General features: G+C 34.3%; 1 pseudogene; it reads right to left on the reverse strand.

The window, feature by feature from the left end:
- Positions 1 to 8,241: 8,241 nt before the first annotated feature.
- On the reverse strand, positions 8,242 to 8,358 carry LOC145255897 (5S ribosomal RNA; annotated as a pseudogene).
- Positions 8,359 to 12,500: the final 4,142 nt, after the last annotated feature.

Genomic DNA, 12,500 nt, shown 5'->3' on the forward strand with positions numbered 1-12,500 from the left:
AGGCACACAAATACGCACATACATATGCCTATACATACGTACACACATATATACATGTAAAATACACATGAAGGAACATTCCAAAAGTCATACATAGTAAGTAATCAGCGGCTGGACCGTTTTTGTCCCTTTTCCTTCCTGATCTTTTTCCTCCTTTTTTTTTTAAAATAAAAAGTTTGTTTTAGACTCACACCTATGCAGTACATGATAATGATTATGATCAAGCTGACAGATTCACACGTAATTTTCCAAATAACTCAACGTACGAATCGACGAAACACACACACACACACACACACACACACACACACACACACACACACACACACACACACACATATATATATACATATCTATATAAACATACATATATACGTTTATATACACATCTTCACACATGCACACATACATATATACACTTGTGTATAGACGGTCCTCGGTAAAAACAGCAACGGCAAAAATAACACCAGTAAAAATAGGCCTTTGTTTAAGGATAATTTGAATTGTTCGAGAGTTGCGAAGTTAGCCCCCCTTCTCTCTAGTTAAAAAATGTGGCAAAGCCTCCACCTCCCCTGTGTTTTAAAATATATATTTTTAAAAAGGTATTTATACTGCTGGAGATGGGTTCTAAGCTCCCACTCCTATAATGTTAAAGTGGAGTTTGGCGCTCTCATGTTGTTGATTATCGGGGGGGGGGTATAACGACATATAACGCGGTACACGATGACAACGACGACTATGATGACAATTCTTATATAGATTACACACAGTTCATATTTGTAATAGGAATTGATATAAAGAGAGAGGTAGACAGTTCTTTTAACACATAGGAGATTGATACATTATTGATGAACATTATGGAAGCGGGGTGCTTCATATAATGTTCTTTTACAAAGACGATAGACAAAACCACATTACCTTTCATGTTGAATGATGACAAACGAAGACTTATAAATAACTTGATGATCTTTATTCATACCAGCTAGTGGTGATGATGATGATGATGATGGTCAGGAATTCAATTGCCTTTAAAATTACGTTGTCTTGTGCACCTTTCTTTCGCTTCCGAAAGAGGCTTAATTAACTCTCCTCCACTCTCGCTGAATCTGACTGATCTGCCTGATTTGAACTCTCTTAACTGAATTTGTTGATCTATCCTTCTTTGTGACGTCAGAAAAATGCCCAACCACGTGAATATTGGATTCACATACGCATATGTCCACACGTTTCTGCGACACAAAGAAAATTCCTCAATTCATTGTCTATTATTCCTAACTGACTTATCTTTGTTTTATAATTATTTCTACTATAATGGAAATTCACTAAATTCCTGGAATCGCAACTAAATAGCAATAGTTATGCTTTTCCACTCTTGAATACTGGGTTCAATTCTAGCCTTTCCTTATAATAAATATTATTTTTTTTATCCTATTTACGTCTTTCTTGAATTACTGGGGTCTGTCGCCTTCCATATATAACACTGTTTTATTTTAAAATAAGTATTTACTCAATCGATAAATTTCATGTTTTTTTCTGTTTTGTTTACGCGTAGCTTCAGCAGGATTATTGTAATTATAATTATAAATATTGCTGAAAAAACACAGATCGTAGCCTGTTTAATTGAATTTTAATCACTATCATTAATCAGGCAATGAGGCATATTCCTCATTCGAGCCATTGTCATGTAGGAAGTATACAGACAGAGTGGCAGTCGATTTTCAGGTCAGTATTTGCTTTAAATATAATAAATAAGAATATCCGTAAACTGTTCGTTTTTTTTCTAAATATGTTTATTTACTTTTATGAATGCATCCTTTTGAATTGAAACGCATGTTCGATTTCAGAAGAGTTTCCGATGGGTAGCTTATCTGCATAAGTCCTTGAGATGAAAAAAAGTTTTGGTGGGTAGCTGTATAAGTCTTAAACTATAAAAGTTTGTAGAATATCTAAAATCTTAAACTATAAAAGTTTGCAAAGAGCTTTCTCGTGTGAACACGAAAAATTATTTGTCGGAATTCTTAGAGATCCAATATTTCTATGGCGCGATCCCGGTTTCTGATTGGTTGCTAGCAGAACGTCTCTCCATTTGATTGGTCATTTCCTATCGATATTGCCTATAAATAGAACCTTCCAATTTTCCTTAATCATACCGTTCTATTATATCAAAAATATTGCAGCATTATCGCATGGAATGTTTTTCCTAATAAACATGTATATTTTCCAACAATCTTGTGATAACAATCTTGCTTTCAAATATAATGATTAAGAACATTCGTAAACGTTTTTATTATTAAATAAATGTTTATTTACGTTTCTTTTTCAAATATTTTTATAATACACCGAATTATCTCCCTTTAATCAATTTGAGAAAAATATTTGAACAAAGATATTTATTTAAAAAGAAAAAAAGTACATGCGATATATTCATAAAAGTAAATAATCATATTTATAAAAAACAGTTTACGGATATTCTTCATGCAATCATTTCTATGAAAATGTGTCTGCAAATAAAATTATAAAAAAGTATAATTTATTTAAACATTTTTATTTGAAAAACAAAAATTATATGAACCTTTTTTTCTGCAGGGATTCGAAATCGATTGCCACCGTCTACTTCCTATATGTCGATGACCCGAGTGAGAGAATATTCGTTATGTCTAATTAATTTCATGATTGATAGCTAATATGAGAATTCCTTTAGTCTTATCAGGTAAATGTCCAGATCGATGGTTTAAATATTAGGTTGGTGCAAAAAGATATCGTTTTCTCACATATGTTATTTTATATATGATTTCTGAATTAATTCATTGATATATATATATAACCCTGTTATATATCATTTTGAAGCACGTTTTTCGCTCTTTCGAATCGTGTTATTCGTTACCGTTCGCAATCTCTTCATTCATTTTTTGCAGGCTTTTCGACAGTATGGACGAAATTCAAATCCGTTTATTATTGTTCCAGTTCAAACTAGGCCGAAAAGATGCCGAGACAACTCGTAATATCAATGATACGTTTGGCCCAGGAACTACTAACGAACTTATGGCACGACGATGGTTCAAGAAATGATCTTGGCCGAACAATTTTAATAAGTGTTTCATGTTTATGCAATCATTAGTGTAGAAAGCGATAATTACTGCTGGTCGGGAGATTCGAACTCAGGCATAAAAGCCATCATTGACTTAGCATATAGTAGGGTTCCATGTGGTAGGCGTGATTTTAGACTTCGTAGCACCTAGCACTTTTTCTCTAGAACGCAATTGTCTCCGTCTCTAAATAAACACATGTGTATGACTGGTGATTTAGGTCTAGCTGTAAATTTAGTCATCATGAGTGAATCACAGGAATTGCTTGTTTCAACGTAATTCCGGTGCTAGTGCACTTATTGATCCGCGCTATTCTTTAAATAGTATTTTCAAGTTTAATTAAACTTTTATGATATTTGTTTTTATTAAATTGTAAAGTACAGTATAGGTACAAAACACCCTCCGCTCACCATATAAGGAATGGTTTTCTAAATAATAACATTATTATTTCAACACGGATCAATAAGTGCACTAGTATCGTAATTCCTATTAAATAATTTTTGGAAGATCTGAGCCAGAGTGGACCTGCAAATAATAAGTCCCCAGTAAAAATATTTTAAAAAATTTAATTTTCGTATTATCTTAAACCCCATGTAACATGTGTATATATTTCTGAAAATGCAAAAGTACACTTCTGGGGAATCTATTGATTTAAGTGTTACACTGTGGATGTTACATGAATTAGTGTGAATCTTTGAGTCGGTCGAACACTACAATTTGTCCTTAATTCGAATCCTGTTTGTTCCACAGAAAAAAAGCTTTCATCATTGTATCTAGGTAAAAAAAAAAAAAAAATAAATAAATAAAAAACAAAATAAAAGAATAAACTTGTCACGTAACGAACTTCGTTAAAGAATAAAATTGTCATGTAACGAATTTCGGTAACGTATATCGTTACAAAGGCAGCTTTACTGGGTGAGTTAATTGACGAGTTATTTTTAGAATGTCTTATTTTCTCTTTGAGTAACTCAAGAATGTAGGTTATGTATTGACGTAGATAATATATTATCTTGTTAGCCTAACTTAAGTAATTAACGTGCGCATGTAGATATACAGTTGTTAAGCCGTGGGCAAAAGACAAAAAAGTCTTTGAGAGGAGGAAGTTTATTTCTTTCCAAATTCTGAAATTCTTATTAACCAAAATGAGAAGACGAACAAAACTGCCACTTACCAAATGCAAACAAAAACTTTTTTTTCCACATAAACAATTCCTGGCAATTTCAGATTTTTTTTCTTCTTTAGTAATTGTGTCTACATTTCCTTTAATTTTGGAAGCTTTTTCTTGCATTTTTTTTCAGCAACCGAAAATGCTCTGTATTCGATTACGAAGAACTATTCATTGCCGATAAGAATTATCAATGGTCGATAATAATGAATTCGAACATGCAGGGTCACACTCCAAAAGTGAACGATTTTGGGGTGGGTGGGTTATCTCTACAATGTCCCCTAGGGGAGGCAATCTGAGTTATTCCGGAAAATATATTCTGGCAAACATTTACTTTCACCATGACTAACATTTGTGCAAAATTTAAAAGAAAACCAAGGCGTGGTTATCGAAAAAAGTGCGAAAAAATGAACGGACGAACGATTTGAGGGAAATTTTACCGCTATCATGCTCTCTAGAGGCGCAACCAGAGTTTTCCCAGAACATTCGTTCTGACAAAAATTTACTTTCACCATGACTAATGTTTGTGCAAAATTAAAAAAAATCCAAGGCGTGGTTATTGAGAAATGTGCGAACAGACGAACGAATAAACGGACGAACGGCAGAACATTATTAGGTCCAATCCCTCCTTTGTTGGAGGACCAATACATATTTTAAAATAATTCTTTCTATACTGATGTAATTATTTATTTTGAATTTTATGACCATCTTCGTGGAATTAGTAGATTGGTCACTAGGTACCTCCAAAGCGCACCACAGAAATACCCGTGTATATAACACGATATTTTTGGATACCTTTTTACATTTTGGATTCATTTATATTTAAAATACATTCTTCGTAAAATTTTGTATGTGAGGCCCATATATTTAATATTAGAAATTTTGAACGAATTATATACTAATCGATTGAAATCTTAATATTTTAGGGGGCGAGCTGAAGACTTTTAAAAACACATATTTTGTCATTTAGTCATTTACTGTAAACTAATTAACCAATTATTATGAATTTTGAAACGTCCCTTTTATGTTCAAGGTGTCCAAATGTAGGTTGCCTTTAGTTAATTTTAGTTTTACATAGAAGGGGGTTTAAAATCGAGGCAGTAGTCCTTCGTGAAAATTCAGATACCGCCGAGTTTTGTTAATTTTTAAGAATAGGAATTAAATATCGGCTGATTATTTTTTTTTTCCAAATGTGATTGGTTGGTTTGATTGTTTTTGTTTTATGGCATATCAACCCTTTTCAGGTTATTTAATGCCGAATCCAGTGATTTTGAAGAACAATTTTTTAATAGAGAATATTTTTTTTAAGTCGGTTTCTATTTAACCCATAGTTGGGACCCTAACAGGTACTGCCGGTCGTGGTCAGAGTAGACTTGGGAGCAATGGTAATTAAAGGGTGACTCCACCCCCCCCCAAAGCCCGCAAGCTGGGGCCTCACCATCGGATATAGTTTAATGTCATATCCAGGACCATTTCCAAATGCGAGTTTCTTTGAGTATTTTAAAGGCTGTCTAGGGGCAACAACTCACACTTTGAAAATTAAAATATTTCTGATTTATATTAAATCTTATCCATAGTTATTGGACACTAAAGTAGTAATTTTAATGTGGAGAGGTGAAGCGATGGAATTCTGTGTGGCAGTCGTTCAAGCAAGAAATCTGTAACTGCTTGATCGACTGACTTTGTAGTGTCATGTGGATTGGATGTGAAAACGTTTGCATAGGATCGACTAGAAAATTATAAAAGCATCCATATAGTTGGCTAATTTGCTGATTAGTTAGTTTTGTTCGTTTCCGTTCATTCTTTTATTGAAAGTTTTTTTTACTGTGGGTTTGTGTTTAGATTTTTGTTTTATCTTTCTTCAGTCAAAGTTCTTAGAAATCAAGGGGCCCACTACCTGGGGCTAACACTTGAACTCTATATGAGATACATAGATATTCGAATGTTTCATTTAAGTTCTTTATTTCTCAAACACTGAGTTAGTAAAGAAATTGAGGACATGATTTTCCTCTCCCAATAAACCATTTTCATACGTTGTAGTATATCTTTCGTTTTGGTTTCTTGGTTTTACTGGATTCTAGGACAAGAATTCATCTAGTCTGTTGGAGTATCCAGCTTTGTGCTGTTACTTGAGGTAACACCACTTGGTGCACCATTCCTTTTAAAAGTTAGCCATAGAAAGGATATCTTATTTGGGCAGCGAATACTATGTGATATTGAATATTTGGTCAGGGTTTACTTCTAGGGAATAGTATCTTCATGCCAGGTTGTTCTGACAAACCCCTGCACAGAGAGACCTTAGACACTCGAGGATAGTGTCTAGTAGGTATTCAAGTTCTCTTCAGTAGGCAAGTCAAGCAGTTTGTTAGTGATCGTGTATACTGAAGCAATTCGTTGAAACTCGCAACCCGTGAAGGAGTCACAACACAGTGTAAGATTTTCATTGTTTATCCTTTCACGCCGAGCTCGGGTTTAATACTCCGAGTTACCTAAACCGCCCTCCCACCATTTTCGTTCGCCGACACTAATCAAGCAAAATTACTTGAATTTTAATTTTCTCTTAACATCTCTTAAGCTTATACTTTAAAATTTAAACGTTTTCTAGAATAAAATTGGATTAAAATTGGAATAAAGATTATGCACACAAGGTTTAGTGTTAAATATCTATGTCGTGTGCACCAATAATTTTGACAAAAACGTGCATTTGACAACAGATGCAAGAAACAACATAAAATAATTATGAAATGTACCAATTTTTTTTTAAATAAAAATTATGAACCCGACACCAGAAATCCGCAGTGAAGGAAACAACAAACTTGATCAATTGTCAAAAAAAAAAAAAAAAAAATTCACATGTATTATATTTGAAAAGGTCATTTTTAGCAAAATGTTTACACAAGGTAATCAAGTAAAACCAAAATAATATATTATTATATTTTCATATAGGTATATCGTAATATAAATACAACATTAATAACATTGATTTTATTTTCTCGTAAGGAGATATAAAAAATCGTGCAAAACTATTCTCATTGGTGAATTAATTTTACCTGCACTGGGACGGGTATTCATCTCATATATATATATATATATATATATATATAAATGAGCAGCGAGAAGAAGTAGACTAAGATAGATGCGAACAGATTGTCATTTATACGCAAATAGATTATATTGCCACTTAGTAATTGCAAAATAAAACTTGCGCTAAACAATTTCTGGGTTTGTCTTGGGGCGTTTCAGATTCTTCACTCGCGAATTCTGCGGGATTTTATTTTATTTCTCTTTTTTATTGTGTTCCGTTCTTTGTAATATTGGCGCCAGAAGAAATGACGGCACAAAAAAATATGTCTTGTATTCTCTCTTCTTTGATATACCCCAAAGCAAAGCGTTAGATAATGGATATATATATATATATATATATATATATATATATATATATATATATATATATATATATATACAGTAGTAGCATTCGCGTGTGTGCTTATGTGTACAACTCTCTTATAACCCACATTACTACATTACTGGATCGATTATGACCAAGCGTGGCATGACGATATTACCTCACATAGGGATGGTACACACCATTCTCCAAGGTACAGGCAAAAAGTCAGGATCATATCCTATGTATATATACTCTCCTGCAACCTACACCACTATACAGATCATGACCATGATCTCCAATCTAGGGATCATGCGCACTATTTTTCAAGGTTAAGATCGGGACTTTGCTGGACGCTCGGGTACCCACTTGAATATTTTTGTTCATATATATATATATATATATATATATATATATATGGGGGGAGATTCTTCAGTCTTTGACAGACTACAGATACTTACAAAGGGGTGCCTGCGCGTGAAATTTTTGTGACAGGAGGTGCGCAATCTCCAACCACACCTCTCCTTAGTCGGCGTTGTTAAATACCAGTGGCCTGTGAAGTGTGTACAGGACGACTGGAAACAAATGCCGAGATAAGCGGAGAGCTCATACAACACCTAGAATTCCCAAATGGTTACCCATCTGGTACTAACCCGGCTCGACGTTGCTTAACTTTGGTGATCTGACGAGAACCGGTGTGTCAACGCGATTATGCAATATATATATATATATATATATATGCGGGTGTATGAATGTGTGTCAATCTGTCTTAATTTACAAGCTATTTTCCAGTGGATAATTTGGTTTCGTGTCATTATGTGCTTGTGTAAATCAAATAAGTAGGCATGCAATGAAGTAGTTAATAATATTTTAGATCTTGTTTTTTTGTTTGTTTCAACTTAAGTAATCAGCGTGTATACATGTGTTGTAAAGCCGATGGCAAAAACACACGACGTTTTCGCGTGAAGTTTATTTCTTCTCGTCTCGTAAAATTCGTATTTACTATATAATGGGGGGGGGGGTAAAAAAATCTTAAAAAAAAAAAGAAGAAAAAAGAACCAGGAAGTGCCAGAACAATTTGAAGACAAAAAATTTCCACAGAAAACAATTCCTGGCAATTTCGATTTTTTTTCTTCCGTCATTAGTTTTGTTTGTTCCATTGATTTTGTCTCGTGGCAAATCTTACAGATTTGAAGATTCGTAAAAAAGATGGGAAGAAACTGGGGCATACAAAAGCAGGTTGACCCCCCCCCCCACTATATATATATATATATCACAGCTCTATAGTGCTGCTCGACTAACACCATCCAGAGTTGGGATCGAAACATCAACTCTCTCTCTCTCGCTCTCTTATATATATATATATATATATATATATATATATGTCTCGTGTTGCAGGGTTCAAATCGTTCGACTGGTATTAATCGTGACACTCTGCACTGAAGATTCCGGAAAGGATGAAAGACTAGTGTCTGTGGGTATTTAATTATTATAGTAATATATATATATATATATATATATATATATATATATATATATGTGTGTGTGTGTGTGTAGCGTGCCAGAATGCGATGAAAAGAAAGAAAATAAAGTGCTCGATCGCGAATGTGAGAGCTAATATATATATATATATATATTAATGATTATAAATCTGTGCACCGCCCAAACTTCCTTGCTTGCTTGAATCTTGCTTTCAACGATCGGGTGATTTCATTTTTTTAAAAAAGAGATCACACACACACACACACGATGAGAATAGTGAGAATATATATATAATGAGAATAATGAAAATAAGATAGAGAGATAAATAAAAAAATCAAGTCACACGTGCATCAACGCTTCGTCTTTATTGTAAGACTTCGTCAAGATATATATATATATATATATATGTATATATATATATATGCGTATGTATAAATATAAGTATATAAAAATATATATAAAGTTGAATTAAAAACTAAATAGAAAGTGTTCTACAGATCCAAATATCCTATGTATCAAATTTCAACTCTGCAGACTAAATATTCAGAAAGGTGTTTGGTAGAGACTTTTCGCGCACACAAGGACAAAGTGTGTGTCCGAAAACACAATGTGTTGTGTTGAATTTTCATTGAAAAAAAGTCTAAAATTTTAAATCAATTCTTTTTAGATTTTATATAGTTTTTAAAAACAATTGCTAAATTAAAAAAAAAAAAAACTGCCGTTATTTGTTTTATTTTATTTTTATTTATTTTATTTTTAATTTGTTTTAAAAATTTTCAACTACCGTGGACTTTCCACGAGTTTTGCTCGTCGATATTAATATGCTTATTTGTCTAATGTATGTTATATACATGCAAAAGTTCAGCTTTCGTATGAACATTTCCTCGTGATATTTTCTCGATAACAGGCGGTAATACATCTGGACGTTTTCATTAAAACAGAACAGATACTTACCTACCCCTCAATGTGAGGATGGTTTCATAACAGCAGAACAGATACCACTCTACCTCCAAAGGATAAGTCAACATCTGGGCGAATGGTCTCATAATGGACCTTCAATATATACTATACTTCTAACATACTATAATATATACTATACTGCAATCTATCTATCTATCTATCTATATATCTATAAAGGTTAAAGTGTGTGTGTGTGTGTGTGTGTACATTTCCCTACACAATAACTGTCAATTTTTAGTCTACAGACTCGAAATTTGAAATACAGGGTACTGAGATTTGGGAAAATCTATGTAATCGGTTTTCGGCCAGAAATTTGGCTGTTAAGGGGTCAAAGTTCAACGATTTGACCTTTGAGAAATCTACCAAACTCCTCCGACAATTTTGGGTCTAAACACTTGAAATTTTAGATATAGGTTCCTTGGAGATAACTTAATAACTTGATTTGAGTCCAAAACAATAAATGGTAAGGGTCATAATAGAGGTCAAAGTTAAAAAAATTAACCGTTTTGTTTTTTTGCTCAGCATACACCTCCAAACACCCGGGCAACGCCGGGCACCCATGCTAGTATATCTATAAAAGTGAACGTATCTGTCTGTATGTCTGTGTGTCATTCTGTGTACATTTTCCTACGGAATACCTCTGTCAATTTTTAGTCTACAGACTCGAAATTTGATATACAGGGTACTGAGATTTGGGAAAATCTATTTGCTCCATTTTCGGCCAGAAATTTGGCTGTTAAGGGGCCAAAGTTCAACGATTTGACCTTTGAGAAATCTATCAAACTCCTCCGACAATTTGGGGTCTAAAAACTTTAAATTTTAGATATAGATTCCTTGGACATGGATCTAACTTAATAACTTGATTTGAGCCCTAAGTGATAAATGTTAAGGTGTCATAATAGGGGTCAAATTTAAAAAATTGCCCGTTTTTATTTTTGGATCAGCATGCACCTCCAAACACCCGAGCAACGCCGGGCACCCATGCTAGTATATACTATACTAAATATATACTATACTAACATCAAAACAAGATGTACGCGGTACCTTCAATAAGTTTCCAGACTTTTTTTCGCATGGACACTTATTGATACCACACACAAAACTAGTCCCCTTCGAAGAATTCACCTTTGACTGCAGTGCACTTGTTGGCCCGTTCCAACAATTTCTAGAAGGCCCTATGAAAGACCTCTTGTGTGAGCGTCACTGCCTCTTTCATCTCCTCAATAGTCTCATAAAGACAGGATCTATTGTTTTCCTTGAGCTTAGGGAATAACTAAAAGTCACAGGAAGCAAGCTCTGGACTATAGGGAGAGTGAGGAACTGTCTTGATTCCCATCTTGGTCAAATAGTATGTGACAGGAATAGAGTACCCTTCGGACAAACTTCGCGCATATCTTCCGCATCTTCAGTTTCTTGCGAATAATTGTCTGTAAAGTTCTCACTCTGACATCAAACTATGTACTTATTGTCTCTATAGACACACGACGTTTCTTAATTATGAAATTCTTTATTTGGCCAATCAACTCTGGTGTTCTGACTTCCTTGCTCCTCCCACATCTCTCATCCCTCACAGTCTTCATGCCTTCCTTGAACTCTTAAGCTACTGAATGTTCGATTCATGCAAGATGGTCCTTTATGCCATACCCTTTGATAAGGTATGGCATAGTCTAATTCACAAGATCTCCAGCTACGGTATAGCGGGAAAAGTCTTCTCAATTATTAAATCATTTCTTTCTGAGAGGTTCATAAGAGTAGTTGTTGATGGGCAGAAATCAGAAGCTCACGGTATTAATACTGGAATCCCCCAAGGATCCATACTGGCCCAACTCTTTTTCTGATCTACATCAATAACTTTCCAAATAACATGCTAAGATCGTTCGTAGACATGCTGACAACACTATTATCTATAGCAGCACATCAAAGGCCGTAAATGGGAAAGTTCGCTCTGATTCTCTCTCCTCTGATCTTGAACACATGGTACAATGGGGAAAAAGGTGGCTGGTTACTTTTAATGCATATAAAACCAAGTTTCTATCTTTACTTCATCAACGCTCTGATCCCCATTTGGCATCAATTGAAATGAATGGCTTTCGTCTTTTGTTTTGACAAACTTCTGGGCTTGACCTTACTCCTGATCTGAGATGGAACACGTACATCATCGCTGAAAAAATGGTTGGATCGTTCTACCGCTCCAGTAGATATCTCACTGCTGATGCAATTCTCTATCTATATAAAAGCCAGGTACGTCCAAGGATGGAATACTGTTGCCACATTTGGGCAGGAGCTGCTAGAAGTAACTTTTCCTATCTTGACAGAGTTCAAAATAGACTTCGTAGCCTAGAGGGGGTGCCCTTTTCTGTTCCCTGCAGCCTCTTTCCCACAAAAAGCGAGTCTGTTTCTGTTTTATCGTTATTTTCATGGC

Source organism: Euprymna scolopes, chromosome 31 (assembly GCF_053919585.1).
Source record: "Euprymna scolopes isolate OS-2025 chromosome 31, ASM5391958v1, whole genome shotgun sequence".
Lineage (NCBI taxonomy): Eukaryota > Metazoa > Mollusca > Cephalopoda > Sepiida > Sepiolidae > Euprymna > Euprymna scolopes.